Source organism: Pseudopipra pipra, chromosome 1, assembly GCF_036250125.1.
Source record: "Pseudopipra pipra isolate bDixPip1 chromosome 1, bDixPip1.hap1, whole genome shotgun sequence".
Taxonomy (NCBI): domain Eukaryota; kingdom Metazoa; phylum Chordata; class Aves; order Passeriformes; family Pipridae; genus Pseudopipra; species Pseudopipra pipra.
The window spans coordinates 77842259-77863548 of record NC_087549.1 but is presented as its reverse complement, the minus strand read 5'-3'; the positions used below and the strand labels follow the sequence as shown (position 1 = coordinate 77863548).

The 21290-nt window shown below is 35.5% G+C and overlaps 1 protein-coding gene across 9 annotated transcripts in view; it reads left to right on the top strand.

The window, feature by feature from the left end:
* Positions 1-21290, top strand: part of CDH18 (cadherin 18) — a 501066-nt gene that overhangs the window by 210844 nt on the left and 268932 nt on the right. Inside the window, exon 1 of one of the 9 annotated variants that reach the window (XM_064662046.1) lies at positions 3301-3319. The exons of the other annotated variants lie outside the window; for them this stretch is intronic. The gene's annotated coding sequence lies outside the window, so the exon portion shown is untranslated. Of the gene's footprint in view, positions 1-3300; positions 3320-21290 lie in introns of those variants that run through there. 9 annotated transcript variants of the gene reach the window in all.

The window sequence follows — 21290 nt, the reverse complement described above, 5'->3', positions numbered from 1 at the left end:
TACAAATTCCTCTAACAGTAAAATTAATTTATACCGTCAGAAGTCTTTCCTACATTATATACAAACAAAAAATAAAATAATAGTTATAAAGGTACAACCAGGTCTTGGGCTTCCTAATAATCCTTGTATAGCCATTTTAATACTGCGACTTATTTCAAGAGGATGGTTGTCACTGTTTCAGGTAAAAGGTATGTAACATTTTAAGTAACAAATATGCTTGGTCCAGGACCACCAGGTTGAATATGAGCTATGTAAATATTAGAGTGTCATGTTTTGAGATCCTAGTAGCATGTGCATGCTTCTTAGAGCTTAAAATATTGTCTACTGCTTATTATTGTGATGGGGTCTTTTTTTGTAGCTGATGCAGAAAACATCGTGTGTTATAATAACATGGAGCTCTCACTTTCATGTTAGCTTGACTGAATTCTGAATACAGTCACTAAATGCTTGTGGAATAGCACCTATTTTCTTTCTAATGTATGCCCAATGTGTGTCAAGTTAGTCATCAAAGAATATCAGATAATTGAATTACTCTTATTTCTATGACTTCCAGACTGTAGCATGCAAACTATTCAGCATATTTAATGATGCATTTAAAATTCAATTTAATACTGAACTTACATAAGCAAAGTGTTTTCTAATATTGGGTGACTGTAAAAGGTTTAAATTTTTTTTATTCTATTTAAAAAACTAGAGTGGATTACTACATGTAGTACAACTAGAAAAATCTGTATTGTTCACCTACTTGGATTTTGGTCCTTAAAAATTTATTTTTGTATTTTAACCACAAAGTGACTTATGTGGAAATTTCATTGGGTTGGAACTGTTTATATTACACAGTGCATGGAAAATAGATAGAAGCAAGTTAAAAGTGTGACATGGGGTACTCCTGAGATTATACCTGTAATAGACAGAGTTTTTATTTCCTAATCTAAACATGATTCAGTTCATAATTACCTTTAGGGTACATATCAACTCTTGACATTCAATCCTGCCATTTGTTTAGTGTCTTATTCCCCAGAAATCTTCCTCTCAGATGAGAATTGTTTTTATATAAAGTATGTGACTGGATAATGCAGTTTATTTATCTATGATTTCAAAAATCTATTTATGCTTTAAAAGTTTTGTAATATTTGTGTCAACTTACATAAGTTTTGAGAAATACTGAAATTTTTAAAATTATAGAAATAGATTACATATCAGTCCATTTTAAAAGTCTATTCATTTTATCACTGTTGCTGAGTTTCTTGTATTATAAACACCTATGTCCTTCAGCTTGCTTTTCTGGGCAAAGTTAATCAGAAGGAATTAATAATTTTATGGATACAAAAAGCATTGAATTATCAACTGTTAAAACAATTATCTGAATTATAGGCAGTACGAGTCACCACTTAATTTTAAAATGATGAAAACACTCGTCGAAAGATGCTCTAGAGTTATTAATTACTCTGAATCCATATTAGTGGTTTCTAAACAGAGTTTTCTGAGTGGGTTTTTTATGGTTTTGGGGGTTTTTTTGGCATTCAAATGAACGCAAATGTGAGCCATTATTTAAAATTATTACTTGCTCATTCTTATATAGCACCAATTAACTATTTCCAGTTGTCTAAAACAATAAGAGTTTAGAGTTGTATTTATAAACTGAAAATAAGATGTTGTAGACTACATTGCTTTTAATGATGGTCATCAATACTTTTAAATTGTTTGATAAGCATTTACATAGGTAATAAGGGACATTAAATAAATGGAGACTCAGCCTAAATAAATTAAAGTTTAAAGCTCTTAATTAAAACTTAATCTAAACCATTTTGCACAGAAACTGCATAAATCTCAGATATTATATGAGTAAAATGTATTTGTGGAGAACTGAATCTAACTTCCCTGTGGTGATTCATTTGAAAACTGGTTTTCATTTTCCTTGTTTCAATGGAAGATATTATTTTAATATGGCTTGTTGAACAACCTGAAGAACTATTTTCATCTGTAAACTTCAAACTTTATTTATGGGACTTGATATCATTCTTAGGGGGAAAAAAAATTCATGAATGACCCTTGGGAAAAAATATTCCTACTTTGGCAAGAGAAAAAGTCCATAGTACACAAGATGGCACTGTTTCACTTGTGAAAATGCCTATTTTTCAGAGATAACTATGAAAAACATGACATGAGAGTGCAAAGGGTTTTATATTTTTGATAATTGAAATGAAAATAAGATGTTTGCATGGTTGGATATGGTGGGTTTTAATTATTATTGTTGGCAAGCCAAAATATAACTATATAGATGCAAGACCACATAATTGAGGCAAGTGAAAATGCCTCCAAAGTCACTTGACAAAACTGAATGATTCAAGAACTGGAAACTATATATGAGTTGAAATTCCATGTGACTTACTCTTTTGCCTCTAAGAATTCTGGAGAATTTTGATTTCAGCCTTCAAATGGTCATTTTTCCCTGAATCTTCTTCAAACTACTCTAACATGCATAATACACCTACCATCTCAGTTTCTGCATTCTTCTTTTAAAGTTAGCTTGTAAAGAACAAAAGGTATGTATCTTTATCTATTAGGTCCCAGGATGAAGATATTGACTGGGCAAACTTTCGGGTGTATCCTTGATGATAGGGAAGTCAGTACGCAGCCCTAATGGAGAAAACAAAGGCAGACTGTAAAGTTGGTAGGCCTAGGATATGGGAACTGCAATAAGACCTTGAGCTTTGCCAAATGTATCACCTATACAAACTATCCAATGAAAACGCTGTTGCTTGCTTACCTAAAATAAGGATACTGTTTGCTGCTAGCAAGGGTTATAAAAAAGCAGATGAGAAAATAAAGACAGAAGACATCTTTTCTGCACATAACTGACTCCTTGTATCTTTATCGGCCATCATGACTCTACACTGACAGGTATGAGCTAAAGTAAAAGTGCTAAAGAATTTCCTGTAGTGTAGAAGACTTTAAGTAAGCCTTAAAGTCTAAAGTAGGTTTTAACTTGTAACTGAAAAAAAATTCATCATAAAGAGTATACAGAATATTTTCAATGATTTTTTTTCCTACTGTAGACATTTTGATCTTAGGCAATATTGACATGTTCAGTTTTTGTGAAAACCCAGCTACATCTATTAATGTGCCAAAGTATAATATAGGAAGATAGTTTTTAATACTTCTTAATATTTCTCCAGGATTTGTTAAATAAATTGACGATGTTTATATATTGTATTATTCCTCTCAGGGGTTGAATAGAAAATCTGCAAAAACTTTGATCAAGTCAGATGCTGTCACTGCAATAACATTTCATCATTTCAGTCTCAGATGTCTAAATGTAAGTACATGGGTACTGATAGTTTGGTAATCCTTGATCTGTTCTTAGAGATGATAAACTTCCTTAGGTGTTTTGGCATAGAAAGGTGTGAAATTTTTTTTTCTTAAAAAAATTCAGTTCCTCTAATTTTAGATAAGTTTTTCAAGGTAGACATCAGGTTACTTTTCACAGATTTGAGCTCCATTTAAAGACATACAGAAGTCAGCCAGTGAAGGCACTATTCTTACCTGCTTATATATTTTATAAGTCTCTAAATAAGTTACCTCTGAAATTTACAAGTTTTACATGTGTTTATTCTGGGATGTCACCTGTTGGTTATTTTCAAAATATCAGTGGGAGTGTGTTTGAAGCAGGTCTGTTCTTAACAACTGTCACTTTTTGCTTTGCATCACTGAGCAATTACAACATTATCCCTCTTAGAGAAGAACAAACTGGAAGATGTTCCTTGGAAGCACATGCCCCCATATTTTATAGCTGTTATGTGGTACTTCATTACAGGACCATATTAGAAGTAGATTCCATGAAATGTGTATATTGTGGTTAACGAGTCCACAGTGCTTATAGCTTCACTTTGTATTCTGTTTCTATTCCACTTTCTAATGTAGCCAATATCCATAGTCAAGCAGAATGGATTAGAACGTAATTAAGAATCTAGTATGCAATCTGTAAATGAATCTGCATAACTCTGAAAACCTGACCGATTATTTCCTTCTTATAACATTTGTGAATTATCGCTGACCTGAACATTCATGTTTCCTTGACATAACCATCCTATCGCTAAATTGCTATAGAAAATGGTTCTGATTTGCAGATCTCAAAGTGCTTTGTAATCACAGTGTATGTGTAATTTGATATAGTTTTATGTTTCCTGGATACAGGAATTTGAGTATGAAAAGAAGTTGTGATTCAAGCAACAAGACAGTGATATTGTTTTGTAAAAGGACCGCTTGTGGTAACTATATTTTGTAGACCTTGACCATCTGCTGATGGTAAGGGACATTGTGCAAGTGCATTGTAGTAAAGTACTAGGGACCGAGATTCTCTGGATTTACTTATTTGTTTAACCATTTCATATCAAAATCTAAAAGACTTTTGTTCTTCTTCATGTAAAGGTCTTTGGAGTGATGAACTTTATTTTGATACTGCTGCTTGATAACAAAAGTATCTGTGATCCCCAACTGGAGATGCATATGTCTGTGCTACAGTAAAAGTGACCCTCTTCAATGTAATCACTCCATGAAGGTTTTAATTAAGAATAGTAACAAATAGCTCTGGTTAGTCTTCTACATTAAAGAAAATGGTAAAATAATCTTCAACTATTTCTACATAGAAACATTGTTCTAGAGCCTAATTTCAAACTAAAAAATGACATTTTGTTAATTTTATTTTGTTTGCAAATATTAGTTGTATATTGCTGTCTTCAGAGCATAATTTTAGTACAGCTTTGCAACTAGCAATTTTATACTGTAAGTGATAATTGTTCATTTGCTAGAGAATAATAATGTCTTTTAAATTTTAAATTTTGAATTTCTACTGTTGCTAACGTAATTAAAATTTCAAGGGGGGTGGCGTGTGGGTTTTTTGTTGTTGGTGGTTTTTACCTCTTGTTTTCTCAACAACTGTTTTGGACACTTGGTTACATTCCAATTTTTCTGTGATGTTGCGTGCAGTTGGGATTGGAGATATTTTAAAGAACAAATCCCTGGAAAGTTTCTGTGTTCTGAGTATCATTGTACTGAAGAATGCAAATAGTGTTTGATAAACGTTTATAATATAAACTTTTTTTTTTCTAAAACACCCTATTTTTTTTCCTGAACTTGTTCAACATTTACGTAAAACCTTGGAATTTAAATTTGCTTTTGTCTTGTTTTAAAGGGCATTATGAAGTAACAGAAGGCAATTTTTCAGTAAGTGAAATGAGCTTGGAAGGGTACCAGCAAGAGAGCCGGTGTCTTAGCACTTGCCATGTTTAAGAACTCTAATGAATAGAAACATAATGAAGAAACTCAAGCATTAGCTGCCTCAAAACATCCAGTAGAGACTGGAGTGTCTTTTTGGTGTTGGTAGTCATATAACAATTTAACATTGTCTATTAGTGAGGAATTTATGCTTTTGTTTTTAAAAATAACCTATCCATTAACTGTTACAATGCTTTATTTAATTAAAATTATCCAGCAATAGATACTACATCAGAAATCAAAAGCAGTCTGAGCTGGAAATCATGCATGAATACTAACAGGGCAACGAGAACTTCATTTCCAGTGGGATTATCTTTCTGTGTTTAACTGGCTCTGGTACTCCAAGGAATAGTCAGATCCACTCTCCACATTCAGTTCTGCTGAAGATGCAGAATGCAGTGTACACTCTGCTTTTACACTCAGGATTAACTAGTTAATGAGATAAAGATAGGAGTTTTATTTCCTGCTTCAATAAACAAGATGAATTTTACATATCTATTATTATTGTACATTAGTGGAATATAGCATTTTCAAGATGTAAGTCAAAATGCTGAATTTTCTCCATTTTTTAAAATATTTTTATCTTATTATGTTGCTTTGAGCTGAGGTGGAGATGTTGGATTTGATGAGGTCTCTTCCAATGGGCACTGTTTAATGATTTTCTGCATCTAGTGATTGTGTGAAAATTGTGTCCTGCTTTCCAGACTGGTACAATGTGAAACTGATTTTCATTCTGTAGTTTTCCCATTAATGGCTGTTGAAGATACTATTTATAGTAATGACTGCACAAGTTTTTTCTGGCACTTACTGGTCAGCTTGACTTTGGAACATTAAGTTCTCTTGCTGATCATTCACTGCTGCAGTACATTGCCATTTTGATATTTAAAGGTATGAAGACTAAAAATAGAGAGAACCTCTCAGGCTTTGTAGTGCTATGACAAAGTTAAGGACCTAGAGAATTCTGAGGAACTTTGCAGAACAAATCATGCTTTGAGTTTCAACTTTTTTTGGAGGTGGTATTGGAACAATCCTGAAGAAATTCATCAACAATTCTAAATATGAAATGAAAGGAATGTAAGGAAAGGAAAGTAAGGAAATTTGGTAGAAAAAAACGAAGGTCGAAGGAAGAAAGAGTGATTAAGAGGACTTTTTTCCCATTCTCTTCTGCTTTTTCATAGACTTGTTCAGGTTGGAAAAGACCTCTAAGATCATTGAGTCCAACTGTTAACCCAGCACTACCAAGTCCACGACTAAACCATCTCCCCAAGTGCCTCATCTACACGTCTTTCAAATACCTCCAGGGATTGTGACTCCATCACTTCCCTAGGCGGTCTGTTCCAATGCCTGACAACCCTTTGAGTGAAGGAATTTTTTCTAATATCCAATCTAAACCTTTCCTTGTGCAATTTGAAGATGTTTCCTCTTGTCCTATCACTTGTTACCTAGGAGAAGTGACTGCCCCCCACCTGGCTAACAACCTCCTTTCTGGTAGTTCCAGAAGTTAATATGGTTTCCCCCTTGAGCCTCCTTTTCTCCAGGCTAAACAACCCCATTTCCTTCAGCAGATCCTCATAAGACTTGTGCTCCAGATCCTTCACCGGCTTTGCTGCCTTTCTCTGGAATCACTCCAGCACCTCAATGTTTTTCTTGAAGTGAGAGGCTCAAAACTGAACACAGGATTTGAGGTGCAGTCCCACTAGTGGCCAGTACAGGGGGACGTTCACTACCCTGGTCCTGCTGGCCACACTATTACTGATACAAGTCAAGATGCCATTGGCCTTCTTGGTCACCTGTGCACACTGCTGGCTCATGTTCAGCCTGCTGTTGACCAGCACCCCAGGTCCTTTTCCACAAGGCATTTTTCCAGCCTCTCTACCACAAGCCTGTAGTGCCGCTTGGGGCTGTTGTTACCCAAGTGCAGGACTCAGCGCTTTGCCTTGTTGAACCTCATTCAATAAGCCTCAGCTCATCAATCCAGCCTGTGTAGAGCCTTTCTACCCTCCAACAGATCAATACTCCAGTCCAACCTAGTGTCATCTGCAAATTGACTCAGAATGAACTCAATCCCCTCATCCAGACCATTGATAAAGATATTAAACAGAACTGGCCCCTTACCTGAGCCCTGGGGAACACCACTTGTGACCAGCTGCCAACTGGACTTAACTACATTCACCACCACTCTTTAGGCCATGCCATCTAGTAATTTTTTTCACCCAGTGAAGAGTATACCCATCCAAATCATGAGCAGCCAGTTTCTCCAAGAGAACATTGAGGGAAACAGTGTCAAAGGCTTTGCTGAAGTCCACGGCCTTTTTATCATCCACTAAGTGGGTCACTTTCTCACAGAAAGAGATCAAGTTGATCAAGAGAATCAACTGACAGGCCTATAGCTCCCCACATCCTACTTTTGACTGTTCTTATAGATGGGAATCACAATGACTAATCTCCAGCCCACTGGGACCTCCACAGTTAGCCAAGACTGATAGTAAATAATAGAAATTGATTTGATAAGCACTTCCACCACCCTTCTGAGTACCCTTGTGTGGATTCCACCTGGCGCCTTAGACTTATATATGTCTAAGTGGTGTATCAACTCACTGACCGTTTCCCCTTGGATTATGAAGGCTTCATTCTACTCTCTGTTCCTGTCTTCCAGCTCAGGAGTCTGAGTACTCCGAGAACCACTGTCTTACTATTAAAGACTGACAAAAAGAAGGCATTAAGTACCTTAGCCTTTTCCTCTTTCTTTGTCATTATGTTTCTCTCCACATCCACTAAAGAAGGAAGATTGGCACCTTCCCTGGTTGTTTCACTCACTGGCTGTGTCAGGAATTTATCTGCCACACCCCCCAGGACCCTCCTAGACTGTTTCCTCTCTGCTGTGTTGTATGTCCAGCAGACATCTGGTAAGCTGAAGTTCCCCATGAAAAAAAATGGCTGCTGATGGTGAGAATTCTCCCAGCTGCTTACAGAATATTTCATCTGCCTTTTCATCCTGGTTGGGTGGCCTATAACAGACTCCCATCAGAATATCTCCCTTGTTGGCCTTCCACCTGACTCTTATCCATAAGCACTCAACCCTGTTGGCATCATCATTAAGCTTCAGACATTGGAGACGCTCCCTAACATACAGGGCTACCCCACTGCCTCTCCTTCCTTGCCTGTCCCTTCTGAAGAATTTACAGCCACTCATTGCAGCACTTCAGTTGTGTGTGTCATCCCACCATGTTTCCTCCCAGTCATACTGGCAGTCCTTGCACTTCCTTAACTTCTTTATTCTAACTTAACACTACCCACAACAAAGTAGAAGAGAGAAGTAAAAGGGATTGATGCTTCACTCTGTAAATGCAGGAGTCCCAACACTTCTATTTCAGAGCTACAAGATTCAGTTGCTTGTAGTGGCTTCATGCAGAATTATGGTTTGTGTTTTTAAGCATGAAACTATGACACAAATTGAGAAAGGATAATGTCTTTATTCAGGCACTTTCAACTCTCTCCATTTCTCTTATTTTTGATTGAGATTCCTAAAGAATTATTACTGAAATTCTGATTGGATAGCAATAAAGCTACTGAAGTGTATTAAGATGGTAACAGATATCATTTAATTGGAATTTTGCAGGGTGATATTGTTTTTCAAGTTCTCTAGAATGGTCTTTATATCTACAAAGGCAATAAATAGGAACTAGGTAACTAGTTTCTCACTGTACTTTCAGAGATGTCCCTTACCATTAAGACAAAGTATAGTTCAAATAACTGACTGGATGTTTTTATATGCTAATTAAATCTTACCAAAATTTTACAACCCCGGCACACTAGGCATGCCTGTTTATAAAGAAAGCCCTCAGGTATTTAGAACATCTGTGAAAACATAAGTAGACCGTAAAACATAATATTTTCCTAGAGTCTTATATGTATTTCTTCATTAGTGCGTAGAGATGGGGAAGATGCTTCACTTCTGTCATCCCAAATGTAAGCATCAAAGTACATACATCTCGCATATGATGTATCTTTTGCCTACTTAGCCCATGCCTTTTTTTCTGCAGATATGAACATTTTATTGCGTGGTATTGCCTGTCTGTCCAAAGTCACATCTATAAGTTCACTGATATTCTGATTGCACTGAGAAATTGCCTTGAGAAGTTGAAGACAGTGTCTTCCAAAGATTGATCCCAGCCTTCTGCTTTCAACAAAAGTATCCAGAGAACCACCCAGGTGTGTTAGGAAAATTTGTACAGGGTACAATAACATCAAGTTTGAACACTTTTAATCCATATTTTCCCTTCTCCTTCAGTTTCTGGTAAACTTTCAATGAAATTAGTGGGTTTTGTCAAGAGTTATTAGCCTTGACTGTATAGCAACATTAAATACTTGCAATAAGGAAAAGTAGAATATGAACAGTTCTCAAGTTTAACAAATATTAATAGTATTTTCTTCATTTCACTAGAGCTCTATTCATGACAAAATTAGTTTGGAAGCTAGAACATAGTTGTTCTTAAACTACCTATGAACATGCAAACATAAAAAAATCTAAGATTATATAATTCTTTGTAGCTTCTATGCAGTTGGCATGAAAACCTTGCATGTTTAATGCACATTTGCACAAGGTCATCAATAAGTTACAATATCTTTTCATTTTGGATTTATGTGAAAATAACGTAAAATCTCTTTTGCAATTTCAGAGGGCTTAAATATGATATTTTATTGGCTTGTACTGTCATTAATATTTTATGTAAAATGAGGATGAAAAGGACATTTTAACAAATCAAAGACTTTGAAAATAATGTATATTTTCCTTTCTTTTTCTGAAAGGATTTTTTTTTTTCACATGAAAAGGTGAATAGGGATCTCAAGATCAAGAAAGGTCACATTGATATTGTGATACATAATAAGACTATTTATACTGGAAGGACAGCTACCTCTCTGTTGCTCCAACATGGGCTTTGAGGCTGGTCCACAGGAGCAGGGAGAGGGGTGAATCCTCTCTGGTGGACAGGCGGGACCATCCAGCAGTCAGGAATCCAGCAAAAGGTGAAGTAACAAGTCAGGTCTGGAGCTGGTCTGGGAAATCCCAATGACAGGGCAGAAACAGCCAAGAGCAGGACTGGGAAGAGGTGTACCTCCAAGAGGTTCATCTGTCTTGGTCCTGGTCTAGGTGTTTCCATATCCCTGTGAATAGGTGCATTCATGAGGGCCCCTGGTGAGGCTGGTCAGGGCAATTAAGGCCTGCTGGTGCCTGCAGGGCTCTGACAACAGGTATTTATTGCCCTGATTGCAATGCCAGGTTTGGTCCTCTGATGGAGATAGTAGTTTCACTGAGATCCCCCATGGCAAAAGGATGATGTGGAAATGTAAGCCAATCACACAGATCAGGTTGTGTATTCAGCTGTAGATTTACAAGAGTAATTTAATCACAGGTTGTGAACTGACATAGCTCTGTGGATAACAAAACGGCAGTGAAGGCATGGGTTGCTGCTGGCATCAAACTGTTTTACCTTCAAGCGTGCAGGATGCTGGTTTTGGCACTATTCATATAATTTCATGGGAGAAGACTGTCATCACAGAAGATCCTATTTCAGAAATCATGTCTAAAAAATCAGTTTTGTGATTTGGACAGAAGAGATGGAAGAAAATGGAAAGTAATGGACACTTCAGTCCTCTCAATGGTATTAGATTCTTGCTTATTACATTGTGTAGGATTTTTTTTTGCCAAAGATGGCTGCTGTGATCATATCCCCTAGGATCACATTCTAATCCTGTTACTTCAATAAAACTTTAAAGAAATTCCATTGACAGAAGTTTTTTTCTGATCTCCATCAGATTCGTTTAAATTTCTTTGATAGTCAGAATCCCTGCATTGATGGAAATTGAATAGTTACCTTTACAGCTCAGCAAGAACAGACTTTGGCTGGTACATCAGAATTCAGTGATCTAAGTTTTATTAAAATATTCACCAAAATGTTATAAAATTTTGAAAATATTTATTTTTATGCCATTAATTGTGTCAGATCACTAGCATGTGTTTTGTTAATGATTAAAAAGGAACCAAAAGTCTGAAGTGGTTTGAGGCAATTTTGTGGGTTATTCGTTGATAAAAAACTCTTCTTTATTTTGATGCTTGAACTTAAATCTTTTTTGACATCTTTAAGCATACTTATGAAGCACAGAGTGGTGGCAATAAACCTCTGGTTTCTATAATTTCTTTAAACATGTGGGTTTATAATTTCGTATATTTTTGTCATTTTTTTCAATTTTGTTTTGTTTAAAACCAGTGCAATTGAATCAGCATGTCTGCTGCATAGGCAGCCATATTGCTGAATTTGTTAATAAATTTTTGTTTAACTGCTTTTTCTTTATTCTATGGTGTGCTATGTGTCACTCTCCCTTTCCCTCCCTGCACCCATTCCCCTCCTCACAGACTAACGGAGGTGCAAGATAGATAGGGAATGCCTCCATTTCTACTATGCTGTTGTTGATGTTGTTGTTATCTTGGGACATATAGCAATGGAGATATGTTTTTCTGTATGGGTTAACCTTATGTAGAAGAATATGACCTGCTTCAATTATATCTTCTAGACCTTTTCTTTGGGCTTCATGTTTTCCCAGTGTATTTTCTTGAGCACTACAATTCACTGCAGCACAATGACAGGGGAGAAGAAAACATATACAGAAAGAAGGTTCAGATGTTCAACTATCATTTATGCTGATGACATCCATCTAATGAGTACTATTTCTGACACAGTTTGATTGCCATAGTTTCTATGGTTTCATAGAAATTTGCATGTTCAACTCATGCAAGAAGTGTACTCTATGAAATAAAGTCAAGGATTAGCTACAGAAATAATTCTTAACCTATGGCAGAGTCCTTGAGATATGCAGATTTGGAGATAGTCTTTATAAATATCAATATCACTGGGGAAGAAGGAATGGGGAAAACACAACTTTCAGTGGACATACCGTATGGACACTGCAGAAAGCATGGAAACTACATTCTGGTTATTGCCTGGTCTAAATTCATATTGCTAAGCTAAGTGCTCCTAGTAGTTATGAAATTTCATTAAAGATATCATTATTTTCAAAGGAGGCAATTTTGGCACAAAAAACCATAATTTAGCATTCTATATATATAGAATATATATATAGAATATATATATATATATATATAGTTGCACAGAATATAAGTAGTTCCAGAATTTTTACTTTTGTAATATATTGTAAATTGAAAAGGATGCAGACAATTAACATAGAATACTCCTTTTAAGAAACAAAAATTTAGCTGTGTTTTCTTTTGCCAGGTATTTTAGGCATTAGGCTTATAGGAAAAACGTGATTAAACAAATGGATAGTAACTCTTTCACCTTTCCTTGACTTCTTTTTGTCAGAACAAAAAAAATTATTGGTATGACTTCTGTACTGCAGAACCCTGTTTCAATCACTATGTCAGGTCCTGTAGTTTTAAGAATTACATAGATAAACTAAGTGGAAAAAATTTAAGAAGATTTCTTCAGGAGCTTTTTTAACACTAAACTTTCCATATTCTCTTTTCCTTTGATAAATAAATGGCATTTTAAAAGAATCATTCATTCTAACTAAGAACATGCCTTAGAAAACAGTGTTCACATTTCTGAGTGTTTCTGGAAGATGTAGGAAAGTATCCTGTGAAAAGAATGTTGGACATTTCAGTTTGTATACATAAGGAATTTGGAAGAATGTGTTTGGATCAGAATGAGAAATTACGTATTATCTTTGTATGCTTATTGAATCACTCTTAGGACAAACACTGCAAGTAGAAAATGCTTAATTTTTACCAACTGGGATTACCTAGTGATCCATTTTGGAGTTTTACCAAATCAGTTGCTTCAAAGGCATCTTAAATTTAGTAGAGGAGAGGTATCTGCCATTTTAAAATACCCCCCTCTGGAATATAACAGCATATGCTGTCCCACAAAACACATACAGCTGATTCTCCATTAAAATGTCCCACAAATATAAATAGGCCCATCTATTTTGTAAATATATAAATATTCTCCAGTTTTTCATGATCTAACAGAAAAACATTAGCTAATGAATAGTACGGTACAAATGTATATATATATATATCAGCCTTGAAAGACGAATAAATTATGTATGTCTGTAAACAGTAATGATGTTCTAGGTCTGTATTTTAAAAGGTGCTATCTTATATTACAGCAGTGGAAGAGCATATTGGTTTAGGGCATGGCACTGCAGTATAAAACACAAGGTTATAACAGTACATAATTTAGCAGTCTGTATAATTGTCTTATCAATGAATAAAGGTAGGAAATTATTTAAATTAATGTAAATAGGAACATATGCAGATGTGCTCTCAAATTTGAAATGAAAAGTTCAAATTTTATTTGTAACTTAAAAATAAATGTAATGAACTTTCTTTTTTTCTCTGCTCTGTCACATCTCAAAAATTCAATCATTATGGAAAATAATTAAAAATTAAGGAGTAATTCAGTGCTGTGGCAAGCACCGCAGGACAAGATGAGAAGATAGGATGTCTGTGCTATGTCAGAGCAGTGCTCCCTTGTCCCCAGAGCCTTACCTCCTGAGGATGGGACTGTGACTAGCTGGAAGTGCCAAAGCTCTCTCCTGCACCACTGCTCTCCCAAGTGGTGGTAGAAGATATTTGAAAAGCAAGAGTGGAAGGCAGGTGAACCTGGCCACTTCCTTTGGGCCAGTTGTCTCCTGCTATCAACACTTCTTGACAATTCTGTTGGACAGATTTTTGTTTGAGCTTGCCCATATGGCTTGCTATCAGGGCCTCCCACAGCTTCAAATTTCAGTCACTCTGTGTCTGCTTTGCAGAGGGGTATGTTCTTTCCTTTCTTTAAAGCTGTCTCCAACCAGTTTGTCAGGCACTATGTACTTTTGCTTCGTCAGGATAGGATAAGTAACAGTTGCTTGTTCAGCTTACCCCTGTATTCATGAGCTGTGCCTCCCCAAGTACCTGGAAGCTGAAGAATCATAGGTTGTTTACTCTTTCCTCACAAGGCAGATGCTTTGTCTTATTTATGATGGAATTTTTCTTCTTTGAATGTCATATCAATCAATTAGTAGGGAACATTAAGTATTGACATATCTAGGATCATATGAAGCACTTTAGTATGAGACCTTCTTCAAGCCAGTTATACTTGTGCCTCAGTGCTCAGAGCATTTAGGATTTACTTAGCATGAAGTAGTTAAACAATAATATAGATAATGTCATGTTTTTAATACTGTGATTATTTGAAAAACTAAAATTAAATTACTAATACAAAGCTATGGAAGTCTAGTGATGAAAATTTAAATAAATATACAACGAAATGTGGCAAAATGAAATATTGTAAGCATGGGAATTAACATGAAAGGGCTCTTAACACTTATTCTTTATGTGTCTCTTGATACTTGGCCATTCTCTGGTGTACATTTACAGTACAACTGAGAGCAAAATGTGGGCTGTTGCTGAAAAAGAGTAGTTACTTCTCTCATACATATTCTTGTGTTGCTTTCCCTCACTGCTAGCACTGGTATTCCTCTGGCACCACAATGGAATAGTGTAAAAAGCTGAACAGAAAACAAATTAAACCCTGTCACTCCCACTCCCATCTTTGTTCTTTTTTTTCTTGATTATTTCTGTAAACTAGGTCACTGTGGTTCAGATAGTGTCTGTTGGGTGTTATACAAGAACAGACAGAGAACTGGATAGCAGGAACCACCCAGCAGCAGCAGAAACAGCCCAAAAATAAGTTTTCTTGCCAGAAAAAATTCGCGCATGTGATTACGGACTGCTAGTAAAGGACTTTACTAAATCTTGACCATTTTTGTTAACCTGCCAAATGACAGCTTAGAGTGATAATCAGTGTATTTTATCTCAATTACAAAATTGCTGCTTTAAATTTTATTACCATATTTTCTTACATTGGAACAGGCTTTAGTTTTCTGAGCTGGAAATGGATAGAGAGTGGGGCTGCCTTAGAGCTCTAAGCAACTGAAATGGCTCAACTCTTATTTAAAGTTCAGCACAGCTTCACATTCCAATATCTCTGAAGAGCATTCCATAGGTTTATTATGCAGAAATTTAAAAGCATATTTCACATCTTATGCTTAATTTTGCACTTGTGGCACTGCATCCAGAATTCAGAATGTTGCTATTTATTCAATCAATGTCTAAAAAAATTCATGCCAGTACTATTGCTTTACTTGATATTGGAAATTATTGCTGTATCTCAAAGGGTATACATTGATTTTTAATTATTTATATTTTACTATCCAATTTTACACATCAAAAAATGTTTTTATTTGGTTAAATAAACACACTGGCAAGAAAAATGTAAAGGAAAATTAATTGTGTAGTATCTTCACAAGCCACTATGGAATTCATATTAGGTAGAAGGTAACCACTCTACATTATAAAAATAGATGTTTTGCAAAATATATTGTGATTTTGACATACATAATTGTCTGAGTTTTGTTATTTCTTATAATTTTTTCTGACTCTTTTTATATAAACACGGACTGATGCTCAAAATCTCTTTATTTAAATGTGATTAAACCAGCTGCACTGGTCCACTGGATGGAGATTTTGTTACTCTGTAATTTTATCATTTAACATGCCAACCTCTTTGTCTTTATCTAATATGATTTTTCAGGTTGTCAGTATATATCTAACGGTAATACCACAGGAAGTTCAGGGAATCATCTGTGCGAGATTACATTATTGGTTTTATTAATAATTCCTTCACTTCTAATTGCTGATGGCTAATTATTTGGGGCTTTCTGAGATTTGAGAATTGAGTGGGATAATTATTTTTTTATCCATCATACCAATTGCGTGGTAAATTACTATCTCTTGTTTGAAAGGCTTCTTGAGCAGATTTCTTAGGATAATGCTTAGTATTTCAAATTTGTTTTTCTACAGATGTCTGCCATGATTAATACTAAATTTTGTTGTCTATGTAAACATTTTTAATGATGCACAATTTTCCAAGATAATAGCAAAATGAGTTATAAGATATGATATCTGGGAAATTTTACTGGCAGATCATTTTTAAAGGCTGTGATTAGTTCAGTGCTCTGTTAAATTTACAGAATTTTCAGAATAAAGTTTGCCACATGCAAACACAGTTTTGCTGCCTCCTGTAGGTATCTTCTGAGCTATAAGCCTATGCAGCTTGATCCATCTTCCCATGTTCTCGATCAGTGTCTTTGGCATGGAAAATATTCATAAGAAAACTATTATTAGTTAACATTATAAATAACTGGAAGATAATAGGAAGAATCAGATGGTCTGTAGGGGCAGGAGATGTGTTAGGTCATCCTAGTACATACAAGAAGGTTCCTTCTTGAGAGAGAAAGATCTCTCTTCTGATACTACCTGAAACTCACGCAGGGGACACTGATACATGTGACTTGCATAGGACTTCGGTGGGTTGGTTTCTTGTTTCCAATTGTTTATTTACACTAAGAGAAACTAAACATAAGTAACTTTTCTAGGTCAAGAACTATAGTTGCCACACAAGTGGAGAGAGAAAGTAGTCTTGTGGGTGGGTAGGGAGCTAACAATAAATAAATCCTTCTATTAAGCCAAAAATATTTAAAGATTTAAAAAGTCATAGTCAAAGGCAACTGCCATGGTGTTTCCTTTTTCTCATTAGTTTCAGCAGCAGTGCACTAGGTGTTTGACTTAACACAAGCAAGTGACAGAAAGTATCACAGAGTTAAGCTTTTACAATAGGTAATGCAGGGCTATGTATCTCATGTGGAGAGGGCAGACGTGCCTGGCATGTGGTTAATAGATGGACTGATAGTATCTATACTTACACATCTGCCATTGCTAAAGAATCAGTAAATAAAATTAAATTATTTGGTCCCTTATTGGGCTATATGACAGACTTGATATCAGAGCACAGTGTGGTGTGCTGGAGACAGTCTTACTGAAGTAGTATTATTCAGGATATGTAAGGATAGTTGCTAGGAGTGACATTAAACAAAATAACTGTACTCTCCTCTGAAGTGGGGAGGAAAATTAGCAAGCATAATTTGCTTAATTAAATTGGTAGACAGGCTTCACTTTTAATTTGATATTCTCATTAATCTTGGAAGTTGACTGCTAGTATTTAAAGCCTAGTGCAAATCAGTATTCCTTTTTCAAACTGAAAAATACCTGTAAAGATTGTACTTGATTTTAGTAAGAAGGTCTTAGTGGTAATGAATAATACCATTTGCATTTCTATAATGATATCAGAAGAGTATCATAGTTACATTAGTTTAAAAAGATTGTTAAACTTATTTGTAAAACACTACAGTAGGCTTAGTGTTTTAGAAACTTAGAGTACACTTACAGAAGTGGAGGGGGTAGAAGAAAGGAATGGTAGAATAGAATGAGTGAGCAAAAGAGATGCAAAGATGTGGTTCCTGTTGCAGTCAGTTTCTCGGGAAAAAAAATGAAGAATATGGGTAATTAGAAGCTTCATTAAAAGCTACAGTGTCTGATGCAAATTTTATGGACTACAGTAGCCCCTAGCTCTAATAGTAATTGTACTTCTGGATACTCCATCACTGTACAGCTGTGGTTCTGATTAAACGCTGTGATAGCTTTTGCCTGAATCTAGAGCATAAATGTGAAAAATAGTGGTAGAGTTGTATGCCTAAATTTCTTATCAGAAAAAAAAATAATAAAATGAAGCATCTTTTCGACTCTTGTTGAGATGGGACTGAGCCATGTGTAAATGTTACATTTTGTATGGCTATTCATACATAGGAGCTAATATAGATACTTTCTTCAAGTGTTACTTGTTTGGCTTTTGAAAAAAGAATTGCTTGAATTTGATCTACAGAATCAGAAAACATGATGCTGTCCTCTGTAGAGCAGTTAAACAGGGTACAAATAGTTACAATTTGCCTAAGTGAAAAATCACTTCATATCAATGTTTTTTCATTTACTTAATATTTATGCATGCACATATACATGCACACACACATAAAATACTTGACTACATGTTAGCCAACTGAATGGAACCTCGTGATATTGTTTTGCTCTTTCTATATAACTGACAAACTGTGATCACATTAAGATGCTTTCATCTTCATGTGTGAAGGTTGTAGGATTTTTCTAAATGCCATTTTAAAGTTCTGTATACTTCTGTTATTAAGAACATAAAAAGAAATCCCACAACTGTTTTCTTCCTACCCTCAGAAGAAAGAAAGTCTCTCCCAGCAAAATGCCAGATAATGTCTTGGTGTTTATAAAGGGGTAGGAGTAGAGGAGAAGAGAGTTTTATTATGGTTACAAAAGTTAGTTTTGCCTTATTTGGGGCATAATGAGAACTTCGTCATCATTCTGCTTGAGTGGCACATTTTTAATGCTGCCTTGGGCTGTCAATGGGTAAATGTGAACCTCCAGTTATTCTTTTTGACCTTAAAATACAAAGTCAAATCCAGAATAAATTTCAGTATCTTTGCATCTCTTTGGGGAAAAAGAAAGCAAAAAGGAAATTCTAATACTTTCACCTCCTCTTAATCACTAATTCTAGCAAAATTTTTTTGAATATGATAACAATATGGTAAGAAATTTCAAATTTTGTTCTCATTATATTAGGGAGAACAAAACATTAAAAGTAGCAGTTTTGTATGGGGAGCAGAATATGGAGCTCTTCTAAATGGCAAAGCAAGTTAACGTGGCTTTGGTCGTAAAAACCACTTATATTCAAGATTCAGAGGGATTTATAGAGCTTCAGTGGAGCAGGTAGATGTTGCAAGCAGCAGTGCTCTCCACATTTTTTTAACCCACTCTGCAGAACAGACTCTGTCCCATTAATAAGCATAGTTAGGAGTGTTGCCAGGCGATGGAAGAAGGCCGTATAGAAACCCAAAGGAAGAAAGACACAGCACCTGAAGGCACCTTCCTCAGCCATTGATCTTCCTTCATCTGCTTTTTGTTTCTTCAAACCTCTAAGACCTTTTTTTTAAAATGTGCTGAGGAAAATTGAGCTCTGTAATCTATCAATTTTACACTAGATATTAAGCTTGCATTTATGTTTCCTCTTCATATAAATTTTTCATATATAGAATAGTTTTATCTTGAAATGTATGTGGGATCCCCTGCTAGTTAAGAAAGAGTGGTGTATATGTGTGTGCATATCCTTTAAAGATAGAACTTGTACTAAGAATCTTAAGAGTTAATTTTAAAATCAGCTGCCTGTTTTCACCATCTGTAACAAACATCAAAAATCTATTTCCTTCTTTAAGACATTAGAAAACAGAAGAGTGATTTGAGATCATAATTTTTTCCTCTCTAACAGATAAGGTGGTAAAAAAACAACAGCAGAAATATGGATTTCAACAAGAGCAGGCAATGTCAGCCTTCCTGGGTGCACCCCAAGGGGAGATCAAGGAGTGTAGTGAGTTAGTGTGCTTCCCTTCTTTCTTTTCCTCTTGCCAGCTGCTGACCAAAGAAATCTCAGGCAAGTTAAAAGCAGTAATAAACATTTATCTTCATTTTCTTGCTAATAGTGCTCCTGACGAAGTTGTTTATGTGAAAACAATTTGTGGTTCATTGCATTGTATCATCTTTACATTTATTTGAATGACATCAATGTCAGTGTCAGTAGGGCTTAGTGTGAAACCTACAGCTTATGAGAGCTGTTCCACTGAACACCTTCTTTGACTTATTGGAGTAGCACTATCATTTTATTTTGAGAATTGGATAGAATAAGAATTTGGGACAAATTCTGAACCTCAGTCTTCAACGTGTAGCCACTTTTCAATGAGACAATAAATACATGATGCCCACAAAATATTTTGGGAGCTCTTTCCTCAGCTGCTTCTGAGGTAGGACTGGTAAAACCTGAATCTTGTGTCCCAGGAATAAAACACTCTTCCATTTCCCTCATAAAAGGACAGCTGAAGGATGGCTGTATAAATTATCCTGTGAACAGCATTGAACAGAAAAAGGAAGAAAATAGTTAAAATTAACCTCTGTAATCTCCTTCCAAAATAATGACGGCAAACTGAATCTGTTTAAATTATGACAGATTTCAGTGCTCAGAGAGACCATTTAATAAATTATGCATTTAATTCACTTAACACTGACAGTGACCCAGTCATGCAGGAAGAAAAAGATCATCGCGTCTGATTTGATTCAGACAGTTTGCATCTTTAAATGTATTTGATGTTCACCTTAAAAAAACGAAAGTAGTCCACTCCAGCATTTGACGTAGGTTAGGTTTAAGCTTTCCCCAAAGATAGTAGAAACAGGCTCAGTCCAGTGAAGAAATTTCTGCGCAAGCAGAGGCATCACATCTTGCACATGCTGTTTTTTAGTATTTGATTTGTATCTTATGATAGTGGTATTTCTGAGTATTAGTTGTGCTTAAGTGCACTGACTGTGAACATCACAAGGAATACATTGACTGGGATGTCTGTATCAACTTCAGTACTAGAAAAGTAGGACGAAAATAACAAGAGGATGGAAAAATATTCTTACAATTATGCAGATTCAGATTCTTAGAAAATTCTATTAATTTCTTTGAATTCTTACCGAAATCACATCATTCAGGCATAATTTATGGTTTTCAGTAACTTTGAGGAAAAAATTATGGGAAAAGAACAGAGATTTAAGTTGTACGTGATAGATTTGCTAGAGTCCTCTACCTTCTTTACCAACTTGACAGTTGTCTGGTGTCGATCTCAGGAATGTTTAGGAGCAAACATGGGTAATATGATATTAATTTATTCTTCATTTTCTCTTGTTTAAGGTCTTGTGTGCAGATGTACCTTTACTGGACAAGATAATTTAGGAAGGAGTTGTAGGGATTTTAGCCTCCCACTTCTACCTCTGAGTTGAACATTAGCAGCCCATTTATTCCCAACAGAGTTCAGCAGCCTTCTTTAAATTCCTTAATCCCAACCACCACATGCAGCCTGTCTCCTCAGCTGCACCATAACTGTATCATGTGAAGGGGGGAATTTTGTGCTCAACTTTTACGTTACTGAGTGACACAGATCAG